We start from the raw sequence: 17,342 nt of genomic DNA, 5'->3' as shown, positions 1-17,342 counted from the left end.
ACAGTACTCAAGGCTGGGCAGAGGGCAATGCCCACGGGCATGTGTGCACACACACACGTATGCATCCACCTCAGGAACTGCGCCAGAGGAGGTAGATGGAAATGTTCCCTTTGGGTGAACCAAAACCCAGATTGGCCAATTTATTGCCCTCCAAAGAAATTGAAATTGACATGAACTCCCCCAAACCTAAGCAGAAGCATAAGGTGAAAGGGAAATAAAATGCTACAAATAAATAGGTATTTTATGTGTCTGCCATGAAACACCTGCATAAAAGAGAGAAGGGAAGAAAATCTATTTTACTCCTCAAATCTAAAGATTTTACATTCCTTTCAAGTTTTTATATTAGGACCTAGACTCAGAATTTTATATATGTTGCCCACTCTTTACAGCTCTCTGATAGAATAAATGCAAGGGGAAAAAACAGGATAGATGAGTTACCACATTGCCCTTTCCTCATAGTTTGTGAAAATTATCTTTTCTAAGACTCACAAAAGCCTCAATCTCTGCATGAGTTATTGGGGAGGCTTTAGAAGCCACAGCTTTTGTGGGCCTTTCAGCATGGCATTTGGGCTCAAGGTTTTTTTAGCTCATCCACAGGTACCGGATTTATGACTGCCTATGGTCAGAAAAGCATGGCTGTGCTACATGAGGTTTAGAACGATCTTGGATGACTCTTTCACCTCCACTGTGTCCTCTAAATGTTGAAGAACAGTGCATGAATAGTTTCAGCAGTCATGAAAGTTATTTCCTAGTTCCCATCTAAGAACAAGCTAATAAGCTAATTGACGCCTTAACATCAGCTGTGCCCTATTCGTGGAATGACAGCCCATCTGTCAGGTCCCTTCCCAAAAAGGCACACTGTCTGTTGATGCTCACACATCATAGCTTCTTTGGGCAGCACATTTTCCCTCAAGCCTTAAAACCTGTTATTAAGGCAGACTTCAGCACCATTTAAGTGACTTGCAAGCAAGCCTCTCGCTAATGAACATTAAACCCCTTGGGTCAGTGAGGTCCTCCGGCTTTCCCTACGGATAGGGTAAGACAAGATGCCATTTTTTCCTTTGGCGACCTAATGAATCTCTAACTGCTGATTTGTTTCCGTTTTCAGTCTAGAATAAACAAAAAGGCTTACAGCCTCCTTCTATGGTCGCCTGAGCTCACCAAACACCATGCAAAGGCAGCAATTTTTCATTATTGATAAAATGTAATGTCATAATGTCACGGCCTTTCAGGTCATCATCTTTGTAAGTCAGCAATGACATTATCACATTTTATAATGATAACAAATGGCCATAATGTTTGCATGTTATTTTCATTGGCTCCTCTAGAATTCTAATTCAACAGTGTCAACAGAAGGAACTCAACAGCAACTTCAAAGACAAGGCTAATAGTAAAATTTGCATGAATCAAAGCTAATTAAAAGCATAAGGACCATTTCCCCCCCATTGACTAAATGCCTCACTTTTAGAAAGAATTTTTGCAGAATGTATTTTTACTGTTGGATTTTGGCACCTAAATGCATTAAATATATCTACTTGCTATTCATTCATGAACTCTCACTAACCCCTTTCTGTCCCGTTCATGCCTGTGCTTCTCTAATCTGTCTAGTGATTTTTGAGTGCTGCATTCTGCCAGTTTCACGATAATCATAGAACACTAATTGGTCTAAATTATAAGAATCATTCATGGGGCACTTATTTCCACATATTAGCCTTCTGACTCCCCTCCTTGCTGAACAAGTAGAAATATTTCATTGTTTAACCCCAGAACTCAAACAAGTATTCTTTAGAAAGCAATTTTTTTGGTTCATCAACAATACAGAGTAACAGAGAAATAAAGTCAAGTCAGAATAAATTCACACTCCAGTCCTAAATACACTAAACCTAAAATAGACTTGAGAGACTTCAGGAAATGTTCTACAACCTGTAGCACTTCACAAAGAAAGAAACGGAGTGAGACTCTGTCTCAGGAAGGAAGGAAGGAAGGAAGGAAGGAAGGAAGGAAGGAAAAAAAAAGAGAAAGAAAGAAAGAGAAAGAAAGAAAGAAAGAGAAAGAAAGAAAGAAAGAAAAGAAAAGAAAGAAAAGAAAAGAAAGAGGAGGAAACAAAGAAAGAAAGGAAGGAAGGGTCAGAAGGAAGGAAATTATCATTTGCTGAGCTCTGAACTGGTGTACCTCATCTGATCTTCAATGATCCCAAAAGATAAGAATCATTCTCTGCTTTTAAAAGATAAGAACTGAGACTCAAGGAGAGTAGGCCGCTGATAGGTCACAAAAGCAGTGATCAAACTTCACAGTTGTGACTTCAAAGCTCATGAATGTTCCATTGCACAAAACTCCTAAATTAGACATTCCACTACTACAGAAGGAAGAATCAAATCTTCTGATCAGTCCCAAATAAAATCATATATTTAGTAAAACAACAGATATGACTAGATTTCAGATGCAGAAAATATTTATCTTGCCATTAATACATCCAGCTAGACTGCTGTGGTACCATATTCTCAAAGCAGGCACATCTTAATTGAGTTAATGACTTCCATTCATCTGCGTGATTCCTCATTGATGTATTTTCCACATTATTCAGTATGCTTCACCATTGTCATCGAAAACCGGGCCAAATTAGGCAGTTTCATCAGATTTGCAGATCAGCAGCCCTTTAGCTGATACAATAAAACCATGTAAAAAGTATATAGTGCTTTCTCACAATGGGTTTGCCACCAGAACACAGGTGTCATGAAAACTACCCCTAAAAGCCAAAATGGGAAAGGAAAAGACTTATATCAACATTGTCGTCATTGGACACATAGGTTCGGGCAATTCCACCACTACTGGCCATCTGATCTACAAACGCAGTGGCATCGACAAAAGAACCATTGAAAATTTGAGAAGGAGGCTGCTGAGATGGGAAAGGGCTCCTTCAAGTATGCCTGGGTCTTGAATAAACTGAAAGCTGAGCATGAACGTGGTATCACCATTCATATCTCCTTGTGGAAATTTGAGACCAGCAGGTAATATGTGACTATCATTGATGCCCCAGGACACAGAGACTTCATCAAAAATATGATTACAGGGACATCTCAGGCTGACTGTGCTGTCCTGATAGTTGCTGCTGATGTTGGTGAGTTTGAGGCTGGTATCTCCAAGAATGAGCAGACCTAAAAGCCTGCCCTTCTGGCTTACACACTGGGTGTGAAAGAACTAATTGTTGGTGTTAACAAAATGAATTCCACCGAGCCACACTACAGCCAGCAGAGACATGAGGAAATCATTAAGGAAGTCAGCACTTACATTAAGAAAATTGGCTACAACCCCAGCACAGTAGCATTTGTGCCAATTTCTGATTGGAATGGTGACAACATGCTGGAGCCAAGTGCTAACATGCCTTGGTTCAAGGGATGGAAATTCACCTGTAAGGATGGCAATGCCAGTGGAACCATGCTGCTTGAGGCTCTGGACTGCATCCTACCACCAACTCGTCCAACTGACAAGCCCTACTTCTCCAGGATGTCTACAAAATTGGTGGTATTGGTACCGTCCCTGTTGGCCAAGTGGAGACTGGTGTTCTCAAACCTGGTATGGTGGTCACCTTTGCTCCAGACAACATTACAACTGAAGTAAAATCTGTGAAAATGTACCGTGAAGCTTTGAGTGAAGCTCTTCCTGGGGACAATGTGGGCTTCAATGTCAAGAATGTGTCTGTCAAGGATCTTTGTCGTGGCAACGTTGCTGGTGACAGCAAAAATGACCCACCAATGGAAGCAGCTGGCTTCACTGCTCAGATGATTATCCTGAACCATCCAGGCCAAATCAGCCCTGGCTATGTCCCTGTACTGGATTGCCACATGGCTCACATTGCATGCAAGTTTGCTGAGATGAAGGAAAAGATTGATTGCCATTCTGGTAAAAAGCTGGAAGATGGCCCTAAATTCTTGAAGTCTGGTGATGCTGCCATCATTGATATGATTCCTGCCAAACCCATGTGTGTTAAGAGCTTCTCAGAGTATCCACCTCTGGGTTGCTTTGCTGTTCGTGATATGAGACAGACAGTTGTCGTGGGTGTCATCAAAGCAGTGGACAAGAAGGCTGCTGGAGCTGACAAGGTCGCCAAGTCTGCCTAGAAAGCTCAGAAGGCTAAATTAATATTATCCCTAATACCTGCCACCCCAGTCTTAATCAGTGATGGAAGAATCGTCTCAGAACTGTTTGTTTCAATTGGGCAGTTAAGTTTGGTAGTAAAAGACTGGTTAATGACAACAATGCATTGTAAAACATTCAGGAGGAAAGGAGAATGTTTTGTGGACCACTTTGGCTTTCTTTTTTGTGAGAGACAGTTTTAAGTTATTAGTTTTTAAAATCAGTACTTTTTAATGGAAACAACTTGGCCAAAAATTTGTCACAGAATTTTGAGACCCATTTAAAAAGTTTAATGAGAAAAAAAAAAGAATATATAATGGTGTTGGTCTGAGAGCTTCCCAAGCCTGTTCTAGTCAATCAAAGGAGGTACTTATACCACTTCCACTTAAAATAACAAACATTTCTACAACGACTTCACTGCTCTCAAAGCACTATTCATTATGCCATTGCATTTATCCTCACAGCAAACTCATGTTCAGGTAAGGAAACAGATTACTTAACTTGTCTAAGTTGATACACACACCAAGTGACAAAAATAAAATTCCAAAGGAGGTCTTCCAGCTCAACTGCCTATACTCTTTCCATTCTACCAAAGCCTTTAGTACATTTAGGGCAAATGATTTCTAAGAGCATTGCATCAATATTCAGAGAAAGATCGGCCCTCCCTCAAAGGGGCAGACCAGGCAAACATCCAGACCTCATAACAATTGAAGCTTTCTGGAAATGGAATGCTGGTATGGAGGAAGGTGGAGAAAGGATTTTCAGAGAGTGGGGTTTAACAAACTATTCTATCCATTAACTCACAAGCACATGTTGAGGAAGGAAATAGGCTACTCCTCCTCATTCCTTCATTTGTTCATTCATTCAGCATATATTTCTGAACACCCCCTCTAGGACAATATTATGCAAGCACTGAGGATACAACAGTGAATGAGACACACACAGGCCTGCCCTCGTGGAGCTCACATTTATGAAGATGAGTTGGACGTTGAACAGCTAGCGTCATGAGCAATCATCTCACTACCATCAATATAAGTGAAAACTAGTTGTAAGAATGCAGTGCTACAGGAGGACTTGACCAGTGCCAGGGGACTAAAAAAGCCCTCTCTAAGACTGAGACATGTACATTAATATTTGAGGCAAGAATAAATAAAAATCACAAAACAAAACATTAGGAAATCAAGGGAATTTTCCATTCTTGCCTCCATCCTCAAGGCTCCCTCCTGCTTGGTTTTCCATGCTGTATTAGCCAAATGCCATTGCTAACAAAGCAGATGGCTACCACAATGGTTACTAGCTGAACCATCATTCAGCATTTGCCTGGTCTAACTCATAGCCTCTTTGGAGAGCTGTAAACATATAATTTTGACAGGTTAGACATAGCCTTACTGACATGCCTGATGGTTTTCTTCCAAGTCAGATTTTAAATCATAGCTAGTCTGGCAGGTGCTGCAGTGACCACCCCTTTCCCTCTCGTGTCTCTTTGTATAATTCCTCACACCGAGCCAGATGTGGCCTCTGCACATGAAGCCACACAAGTCTCCACATCCCCTGACTTCTGTGTCCTCTCTTTTTTTTTTTAACTATTTCCTGTTCTTGGATATTGCTATAGACTGAATTGTGCCCCCTAAACTTTCTATGTTAAAGCCCTAACCCCAAATGGGACTATATTTCACGATGGGACCTTTAGGGAGGTAATTAAGTTAAAATGAGGCCATAAGGGTGGGGTCCTGATCTGATAGAATCAATGTCCTGATAAGAAGAGACACCAAAGAGCAATCTCTCTCCACACCTTTACAGAGGAAGGGCTTTGTGAGGACAGCAAGAAGGCACCCAACTGCAAGCCAGGAAGAGACACTTCACTAGAACAAAGCCTGTTGACACCTTGATCTTGGACTTCCAGCCTCCAGAACTGTGATAAAAAAATTTCTGTTGTTTAAGCCACCCAGTCTCTGATGTTTTTATGGAAGCCTCAGCTGACAAGAATATAAACATGAAAACAGAAATCTGCCGGGTATAGCACGTCCATAAAAAGTGTTAATGGGCCATGGAATACTATGCAGCCATAAAAAATGATGAGTTCATGTCCTTTGTAGGGACATGGATGAAACTGGAAACCATCATTCTCAGCAAACTATCGCAAGGACAAAAAACCAAACACCGCATGTTCTCACTCATAGGTGGGAATTGAACAGTGAGAACACATGGACACAGGAAGGGGAACATCACACACCGGGGACTGTTGTGGGGTGGGGGCAGGGGGGAGGGATAGCATTAGGAGATACACCTAATGCTAAATGACGAGCTAATGGGTGCAGGAAATCAACATGGCACATGGATACATATGTAACAAACCTGCACATTGTGCACATGTACCCTAAAACCTAAAGTATAATAAAAAAAAAAAGTGTTAATGGGGCTGTATATGAGTATTACAAAGGTAGTAACTGCACAACTTGTGCTCCTGGCTCTAGAGGCTGGGAAGAGGAAATGGCAGTAGCTGGGGGAAAAATATCATGGAGGGGATTGTCCAGATAGGAAGACTATAACCTTCACAGTTCCCACTGCATCATTGCAGGCAAATGACAACAATTTTAGGTATCTGTTCCTAAACCTTGTTTTTAAGTTATCTTCACCATATTCTATAATTATATATTCCAGGAAGGCCCTTTCTGAATAATTTTGGAATGGTTTATATCAGAAAGAGCTGCAGCCATCTAGTTCCTGGGAGCACGCTCCTCACCAGAAGATAGACAGTACAGTCATTGTTTGCCAATAAGGAATTAATCTGGAGAGAGAAGAAGCTTTAAAGAAAATATTTTGATAAGGCTTTTAGGATTTGGTAAGCCAAATTTCATGGAACTTGATATTCTTGGTAGCCATAGAAATAGCAAATGTAGCTATTTTCTCATCTTCAATTGTAGGAGCATTTGAAGAAAAGGGTCCAAATCATATGAGTTTATCTGTAGCTGTAAAACAAAAATTAGTCTTTCCTTGAGACAAATTGGAAGCAGACAGAATGCTTTACTTAGGATTAGGTATTCTTCTTGCAGGATATCTAATACTGAGTAACCTGAAGGAACAGGGCATTGTATCCATCAGTTATGTTTAATAATTCTGCATAATAAACCACCCTAAAACTCAGTGACATTCAACAATAAGCATTTTTATTTCTCACTCATAAATCAGCAGGTTGGCAATAGCTTGGCTGGACTCAGCTGGAAGTTGGATTCAGGTCTGCTCCACCTCTCTCCATCCTCCTTGGACACAGTAGCTACCCAGACACATTATTCTCATGGAAAAATTGGAAGCACAAGACAAGCACAACTCCAGAAAGACAATTTAAGCCTTTTCTTTAAGTCTTGGTCAAAGCAAATCACACAACTAGGCCCAAGATCCAAGTGCAGGCAGGGAAGGACATCTCACCCACCATGAGGCCAAAGCAAGTTATAGGGCCAAGCCCAACATCAACAGGGTGGAAAGATTTACTTCTCCAGTGTGGGAAGGTAGGGAGGAGAGTGAATATTTGCTTAACTATAATCTAACTAACCACAGGGATATTATTATCTCTATTTTACAGTTAGGAAAACAGATCACTAACCCAAACTGCAGAGCTAGGATGTGAACCCAAGCTTATATTTTTTTCCAAAGTTCATATTCTTTCCATTCTGCTACCCTCTAGTTAATGGAAGGGAAAATATAGGGAAACATTGTCATAGTGGCAATAGGCAGCAATGGATTGAAGGGACATGGTTATAAACTAGTACAGGGGTTGGGGGTTGGGGTGCCCAGTGGTGGAAACAACAGATAGAAGCTAGTCTATCAAACACATGTTGACTTCATTCATTGAAAAAAATATATTTACTGAGCGCCCACAATGCACTAGGTACTGTGGTAGGATTTGTCATCCCAGACAGGCATCTGTCAATGCTTGATGAAAATTGGTTCAGTGAAACCAAGTTTTACAGGCTGTGCCAATGACCTTCCAGTTCCTTTGGAGGGCATATTCCCTTCTGCATACCTTGCCATCTAATCCCACACTGCCAGACCTAACCCCCACCAAGACCTCCTCTACCCCCCAATCCCTCCTCCACCACCAGCCAGCTCAGCACCTTTAAGCTACCTGATACTATTTAGTATTATTATTTGTGCCAAATGATAAATAAAAGCTTTATCACATCTTAAATATAAATAGCTCATGCAAATCAATAAGAAATATATAAGTACCCTATAGAAAAAGATCAGTAAGATCATGACTACTCAATGAACAACAAAAAAAGAAAATCATGAAAAAATGTTTAAGTGTCCATCAGCTAAGACCAAGCACCACAAGACCATTCTGACATGTAGCCCATACTGGAATAACTTCTTAAGCCAGCTGGCATTTTTTACCCCAGAATTGACCCTCCCTACTACAGTTTTCATACCATCTCTCCTACCACCACACTCTCACCCTTACAAATATGCACATCCTCAGCTCTCCTGACCACAATCTCTGCTGGTCCAAAAATTATCTCAATAATAAATTCTTCGATTACTTCATACAGCCCATATTGTGCTCAGCTACTTTGCAGTCTAGTCTTGCTTGAAGCAATTTAAATATTTCCTGAAGTCACTCAAAGACTTTACTCATAAGACACAGCAAAGCTTTTTAAAATCCCTTTTACCATCATTTCTCCTTATCCCATTTGTCTCTAATATTTCTTTCTTCTGTCTTCCTCTAAACTCCCCACACAATTCTCTGGAATCCAGCCTCCATGGATTCCCTTTTTCTGATCTTCCCCTGCACTCCGCCTTTTATTCTATCAATGCCCTAGGACCTATTCAATGAGCCAGATGCTGTTGGCCTCATGGTCTAGGTTGCTCGCACTGCCCTAAAATGCTATTCACCTGGATACCCACTTGGTTCGTTCTTGTTCCTCCTTCAGGCCTTTATGCAAATACCACCTTTGCTGTGAGGCCTTTTCAGCCCATGCCAAGGAAAACAGCATGTTCCCATCCCACACTTGCTACTCCCTGTCCTCCTATAATTGTAGCATGTGTTTGTACCTGACATGCTATCCATTTTATTTCTTTGTTTACCTTTTATCTCTCCTTGGTGGAGTGCAAGATACATGAAGGTGGCGGATGTTGTCTGTTTTGCTCACTGCTGTGTCCCCAGCAAAGTGCCTGGCACTTAGGGTGCCTTCAAAAATAGGTATTCACCCATTATGTTTGCTCTGCATAATAAAGGACCAAGAAGAAACTGGCAAAATTGATGATGATGGAGGTGATGAAGGGGAGGGAAGCTGTGGACACTCTGCACGTAATATCTCTTTTCTTTGTTTGCTTTATTGCACTGTAGCAGTCCTTGGCCTGACCCAGCCTGCAGGATACTCCTACCAATACAGGCACCTGCCCACCTGTCTCTTCTGGACCACCCTATAATCACTCTGTGTTCCCTTGTTCCCACCATATTCCTCAGTGATCTGAACCTGTTCTGTTTCATCCTCTCAGGAAGAGGTAATACCTTTGTTCATTTTTGATACGTTAAGCCTACAATTCCAGTGACCCTTTCTAGTGCAATGCGGTGTGCCTGGGCTTATTCTTAAAGGACTTCCCACAGAGACAGGGCTTTACCCATAGGAAAAAGTCTCTAATGGTTAGAAATTATGGCCTCCAAGCCAAGATATACACCTGAGACACCATCAGCCATAACTCCTCTGGAGAAAAGCAGCTCATTTTTATGCCATATGAGAGGACTCTCTCTGTCATGGAAACAAGGTCATCCAAATAGACAATAAGATCACTGATCTCTGTGACGTGACCATGGAGAAACACCAAAGTGCTCTGCCCTCAATGTAATGCCATTAGAATGTTTCTGAGCACAGACATGTCCTGAAATATAGTTGAGAGATTATCAACAGATGTATATTTTACCCTTGTTCTTCCTAGCTCTCATTTACCATAGATAATTGGGAATTGACTGAATCAGATAGACAGTAAATAGAATGTCAATTTATTTCTACTAAAATCCAATCAACTGCTTATACTTGTCTCTTTCCTCATCCATTTGTGTACACTGTTTGGTAAAAAAAATAAGGTATATATATATGTATAAAAACATATGACTTACATAACTAGAAGTCTAAAGTTAAATTTTAAAGCACCAAGAAAAAATTATAGGTGAATACTTACCTGACCTATGTGAAGGAAAAAATATTTAATCATAAAAAGAAAGAAATAAACAGCATTGAAAAAGATGTTTTCTTTCAAAATATAAAACTTCATAACTATTATTTATACAAAATGGTGAAAAGCTTTAATGCATTTTATATATAAAGAGTTCCTATAAATAAATAAGAAATGTATCAGTACCCTGTAGAAAAAAATAAGAAAAAATAATAGTCAATAAACAAAAAAAATGAATAAATGATAAAAAATGTTTAACTAGCAATAATCAAGGATGTGCACACATAAGCAAGATGGGTCCCAAATAAAATACTAGCAAACCAAATTCAACGGCACACAGAAAAGATCATACAACATAATCAAGTGAGATTTATCCCTGGGGTGCAAGGATAGCTCTGCATACACAAATCAATCAACGTGATATACAACATTAACATAATGAATGATTTTTAAAAATCACATAATCATCTGAATAAATGCAGGAAAAGCATTTGAAAAAATTCAACACCTTTTTATGATAAAAAACACTCAACAAACTAGGTATTGAAGGAATGTATCTCACATACTAAAAGCTATATATAAAAAGCCTGTAAACTAAAAGCTTTTCCTCTAGGATCAGGAATAAGGCTAGGCTATCATCTCTTATTTCTGCTCAACATAGTATTAAAAGTCCTAGCCAGAGTAATTAGGCAAGAAAAAGAAATTAAAAGCCTCCAAATTGGAAGGAAAGATGTAAAATTGTTTCTGTCTGTAGATGACATGATCCTAAACATAGCAAACCCAAAGGCTCCAGAGAAAAACTCTTGGAACTAATAAATGAATTCAGTAACGCTGTAGAATACAAAGTTGAGATTTTAAAAAAATCAATTGCATTTTTATATACTAACAAATGACCCAAAAGAAAATTAAGAAAACAATCTCATTTATAATAGCATTTAAAAGAACGAAATACATAGAAATAAACTTAACCAAGGATGTGAAAGACTTGTACACTGAAAACTACAATACATTGATGAAAGAAATTTAAAAAGAGACAAAGAAATGGAAAAAAAATCTCATGTTCATACATTGGAAGAATTAACATTGTAAAAACGTCCAAAGCAATCTACAGATTCAATTATATTCCCAAGAGAATCCCAATGGCATTTCTTACAGAAACAGAAAAAAAAATTCTAAAATTCATATGAAAAAACAAAAGGCCCAGAATAACTATCATAATCAAAGCTGGAGGCATCATATTTCCTGACTTAAAGACATATTACAAAGCTACAGTAATTCAAACAGCATGATACTGGCATAAATACAGACATACAAACCAATGAAACAGAATGGAGAGTCCAGAAATAAATCCATGCATATACTGTCAACTGATGTTCAATAAAAAATACATGATGGAGAAAAATGATCTCTTTAACAAATGGTGGTGGAATAACTGTATCCCAGAGGCAAAAAGATGAAATTGGATCCCTCCCTAACTTGTACTATACACAAAAATCAACTCAAAATAGGTTAAAGACTTAAATGTAAACCTGAAACTGTAAAACTTTTACAAGAAAAAATACAGGAAAAGCTTCATTAAATTGGTCTTGGCAATGATTTTTTGAAAATGATACCAAAAACACAGACAACAAAAGCAAAAACAGACAAATAGGCACAAGAGCAAACTAAAACTCTTCTTCCCAGTAAAAATAAATTAATAAATAAATAAACCAAGTGAAAAGGTAACCCATGGAATGGGAGAAAATACGTATACCTAATAAGGGGTAATTCTCAAAATACATAAAGAACTCCTCCTACAACTCAATAGCAAAATAATAATAATAACCTAACTAAAAAGTAGGAAATTGACTTGAATAAATATTTGTCCAAAGAAGATGTACAAATGTCCAATAGATACGTGGAAAAGTGTCAACACCATTAATCATCAGGGAAATGGAAATCAAAACCACAATGAGATATCACTACACACATGTTAAGATGGCTATTATCAAAAAAACAAAAGATAATAAGTGTTGGCAAGAATGTGGAAAAACTGGAATCCTTGTACATTGTCGGAGGGAATGGAAAATGGTGTAACCAATATAGAACTACCGTATGATCCAGAAATCCCACTTCTGGGTATGTATCCAAACGAAATGAAATCAGTATATCAAAGAGATATCTGCAATCCCATGTTCACTGCAACATTATTCAGAATACCCAAGGTGTGAAAACAACCCTAATGTTCACCAACAGACAAATGGATAAAGAAACTGTAGTATACACATATAATGAAATATTATTCAGCCTTAAAAAGGGAGGAAATCCTACCACTTGCAACCACATGGATAGACCTGGAAAACATTATGCAAAGTGAGATAAGTCTATTACAGAAGGACAAATACTGCATGATTCCACTTATATGAGGTATCTAAAATAATCAAACTTATAGAAGCTGAAAATAGAGTGATGGTTTTAAGGGAATAGGGCAAAGGTGAAATGGGAAGTCATTCAACGGGTACAAAGTTACAGTCATACAAAATAAATAAATTCTAGATATCTACTGTATGACATAGTGCCTGCAGTTAACAATATAATGTTGTGCACTTAAAAATTTGCTAAGAGGTAGATCTCATGTTAAATTCTTGCTCATATCGCAAAAAAGTATTGGGACACAAACTAACTTTTGGAGATGACAGATATGTTTACTACCTTGATTATGGTGATGATAGCCCAAGTATATGCACATGTTCAAATTCATAAAATTGTATACATTAAATATATATCCAGTTTTGTATATCAATTAATACCTCAATAAAGCTACAAAAAAGATGGTGTTTTCTGCCTATTCAGCCTGTAAGGTTTTTTAATAATTATACTCAATATCAATGATGATACAGTAAAATAAATATATTTATACAATGTTACTGAAAAACTAACATTGCCTTTCTGGAGGGTGATTTAGCAATCTGTAAGTATTCATATTTTTATATAATAATATCCTTATTAATTTATTCTAAGGAAATAATTGGGGATTTGCAAAAATATTTATTTATAGTAATGTTTGTTTACTATAGTGTTCTTTATGTTTGAAACACCCTAAATGGAAACACCTATAGTGTTATTTATATTGGAAACACCTAAAATTAACAATAAAGTAAGGCTAAGCAAATGGTGACAGTCATACTATGCAATCACTGAATATATTTAATTAAGGCAGACTGTACTTTGCAAAAATGACTGCAGCAACATTTCTGGCCCATGTGCCCTTCCAAAGCCTTGCCATTTCCCATTTGTAGCAGGCTAACTAATAGCTCACATTTAGAGAGACATTTGAAGATGCAAGGCTGCTGGCCTTAAAGATGGAGGATGAGGCCACAAGCCAACAACTGAAGGCAGCCTCTAGAAGCTGGAAAAGCAAGGAAATGGATTCCTCTCTCAAGCCTCCAGGGGAGGCAGCCCTGCCAACACTTTGATTTGGCCCAGTAAAACCCACTGCAGATTTCTAACCTTCAAAACTGTAAGATAATAAATTCCTGTTGCTTTTAATTTGTAGTAATATGGAATAGAGGGTGGAGCCAAGATGGCCGAATAGGAACAGCTCCGGTCTCCAGCTCCCAGCCCCAGCGACACAGAAGATGGGTGGTGATTTCTGCATTTCTGCTTGAGGTACTGGTTTCATCTCACTAGGGAGTGCCTAACAGTGGGTGCAGGACAGTCGGTGAAGCGCACTGTGCGCGAGCCGAAGCAGGGCGAGGCATTGCCTCACTCGGGAAGCGCAAGGGGTCAGGGAGTTCCCTTTCCTAGTCAAAAAAAGGGGAAACAGACGGCACCTGGAATATCGGGTCAGTCCCATCCTAATACTGCGCTTTTCCAATGGGCCTGGAAAACGGCACACTAGGAGATTGTCTCCCGCACCTGGCTCGGAGGGTCCTATGCCCATGGAGTCTCGCTGATTGCTAGCACAGCAGTCTGAGATCAAGCTGCAAGGCGGCAGCGAGGCTGGGGGAGGGGCGCCCGCCATTGCCCAGGCTTGCTTAGGTAAACAAAGCAGCCAGGAAGCTCGAACTGGGTGGAGCCCACCACAGCTCAAGGAGGCCTGCCTGCCTCTGTAGGCTCCACCTCTGGGGGCAGGGCACAGACAAACAAAAACTCAGCAAGAACCTCTGCAGACTTAAATGTCCCTGTCTGACTGACAGCTTTGAAGAGAGTAGTGGTTCTCCCAGCACGCAGCTGGAGATCTGAGAACGGACAGACTGCCTCCTAAAGTGGGTCCCTCACCCCTGAGCAGCCTAACTGGGAGGCACCCCCCCAGTAGGGTCAGACTGACACCTCATTCAACCGGGTACTCCTCTGAGACAAAACTTTCAGACGAACTATCAGACAGCTGAATTTGTGGTCTCACGAAAATCCGCTGTTCTGCAGCCACCGCTGCTGACACCCAGCCAAACAGGGTCTGGAGTGGACCTCTAGTAAACTCCAACAGACCTGCAGCTGAGGGTCCTGTCTGGTAGAAGGAAAACTAACAAACAGAAAGGACATCCACACCAAAAACCCATCTGTACATCACCATCATCAAAGACAAAAAGTAGATAAAACCACAAAGATGGGGAAAAAACAGAGCAGAAAAACTGGAAACTCTAAAAAACAGAGCACCTCTCCTCCTCCAAAGGAACGCAGTTCCTCACCAGCAACGGAACAAAGCTGGATGGAGGATGACTTTGATGAGTTGAGAGAAGAAGGCTTCAGACGATCAAACTACTCTGAGCTACGAGAGGAAATTCAAAACAATAGCAAAGAAGTTAAAAACTTTGAAAAAAAATTAGAAGGATGGATAACTAGAATAACCAATGGAGAGAAGGGCTTAAATGAGCTGATGGAGCTGAAAGCCAAGTTACGAGAACTACGCGAAGATTGCAGAAGCCTCAGTAGCAGATGCGATCAACTGGAAGAAAGGGTATCGCTGATGGAAGACGAAATGAATGAAATGAAGAGAGAAGGGAAGTTTAGAGAAAAAAGAATAAAAAGAAATGAACAAAGCCTCCAAGAAATATGAGACTATGTGAAAAGACCAAACCTACGTCTGATTGGTGTACCTGAAAATGATGGGGAGAATGGAACCAAGTTGGAAAACACTCTGCAAGATATTATCCAGGAGAACTTCCCCAATCTAGCAAGGCAGGCCAGCATTCAGATTCAGGAAATACAGAGAACGCCACAAAGATACTCCTCGAGAAGGGCAACTCCAAGACACATAATTGTCAGATTCACCAAAGTGGAAATGAAGGAAAAAATGTTAAGGGCAGCCAGAGAGAAAGGTCGGGTTACCCACAAAGGGAAGCCCATCAGACTAACAGCTGATCTCTCAGCAGAAACTCTACAAGCCAGAAGAGAGTGGGGGCCGATATTCAACATTCTTAAAGAAAAGAATTTTCAACCCAGAATTTCCTATCCCACCAAACTAAGCTTCATAAGTGAAGGAGAAATAAAATACTTTACAGACAAGCAAACGCTGAGTGATTTTGTCACCACCAGGCCTGCCCTAAAAGAGCTCCTGAAGGAAGCACTAAACATGGAAAGGAACAACCAGTTCCAGCCACTGCAAAAACATGCCAAATTGTAAAGACTATCGAGGCTAGGAAGAAACTATAGCAACTAACGAGGAAAATAACCAACTAACATCATAATGACAGGATCAGATTCACACATAACAATATTAACGTTAAATGTAAATGGGCTAAATGCTCCAATCAAAAGACACAGACTGGCAAACTGGATAAGGAGTCAGGACCCATCAGTGTGCTGTATTCAGGAAACCCATCTCACCTGCAGAGACACACATAGACTCAAAATAAAGGGATGGAGGAAGATCTATCAAGCAACTGGAAAACAAAAAAAGGCAGGGGTTGCAATCCTAGTCTCTGATAAAATAGACTTTAAACCAACAAAGATCAAAAGAGACAAAGAAGGCCATTACATAATGGTAAAGGGATCAATTCAACAAGAAGAGCTAACTATCCTAAATATATATGCACCCAACACAGGAGCACCCAGATTCATAAAGCAAGTCCACAGTGACCTACAAAGGGACTTAAACTCCCACACAATAATAATGGGAGATTTTAACACCCCACTGTCAGCATTAGACAGATCAACGAGACAGAAAGTTAACAAGGATATCCAGGAATTGAACTCAGCTCTATATAAAGTGGACCTAATAGACATCTACAGAACTCTCCACCCCAAGTCAACAGAATATACATTTTTTTCAGCACCACACCACACCTATTCCAAAATTGACCACATAGTTGGAAGTAAAGCTCTCCTCAGCAAATGTAAAAGAACAGAAATTATAACAAACTGTCTCTCAGACCACAGTGCAATCAAACTAGAACTCAGGATTAAGAAACTCACTCAAAACCGCTCAACTACATGGAAACTGAACAACCTGCTCCTGAATGACTATTGGGTACATAATGAAATGAAGGCAGAAATAAAGATGTTCTTTGAAACCAACGAGAACAAAGACACAACATACCAGAATCTCTGGGACACATTCAAAGCAGTGTGTAGAGGGAAATTTATAGCACTAAATGCCCACAAGAGAAAGCAGGAAAGATCCAAAATTGACACCCTAACATCACAATTAAAAGAACTAGAAAAGCAAGAGCAAACACATTCAAAAGCTAGCAGAAGGCTAGAAATAACTAAAATCAGAGCAGAACTGAAGGAAATAGAGACACAAAAAACCCTTCAAAAAATTAATGAATCCAGGAGCTGGTTTTTTGAAAAGATCAACAAAATTGATGGACCGCTAGCAAGACTAATAAAGAAGAAAAGAGAGAAGAATCAAATAGATGCAATAAAAAACGAAAAAGGGGATATCACCACCGATCCCACAGAAATACAATCTACCATCAGAGAATACTACAAACACCTCTATGCAAATAAACTAGAAAATCTAGAAGAAATGGATAAATTCCTCGACAAATACACCCTCCCAAGACTAAACCAGGAAGAAGTTGAATCTCTGAATAGACCAATAACAGGTTCTGAAA

At 39.6% G+C, this 17,342-nt stretch overlaps 1 pseudogene; it reads left to right on the top strand.

Annotated features, from left to right (window-relative positions):
- The first annotated feature begins 2,758 nt into the window (after window positions 1-2,758).
- The window catches only part of LOC116482209 (putative elongation factor 1-alpha-like 3), a 24,618-nt pseudogene continuing 10,034 nt past the window's right edge, over window positions 2,759-17,342 (top strand).

Source organism: Hylobates moloch, unplaced genomic scaffold (assembly GCF_009828535.3).
Source record: "Hylobates moloch isolate HMO894 unplaced genomic scaffold, HMol_V3 SCAFFOLD_14, whole genome shotgun sequence".
In the NCBI taxonomy this organism is placed as follows: domain Eukaryota; kingdom Metazoa; phylum Chordata; class Mammalia; order Primates; family Hylobatidae; genus Hylobates; species Hylobates moloch.
Note: the sequence above shows the minus strand (reverse complement) of the source record. Positions and strands in the feature narration are given on the sequence as shown.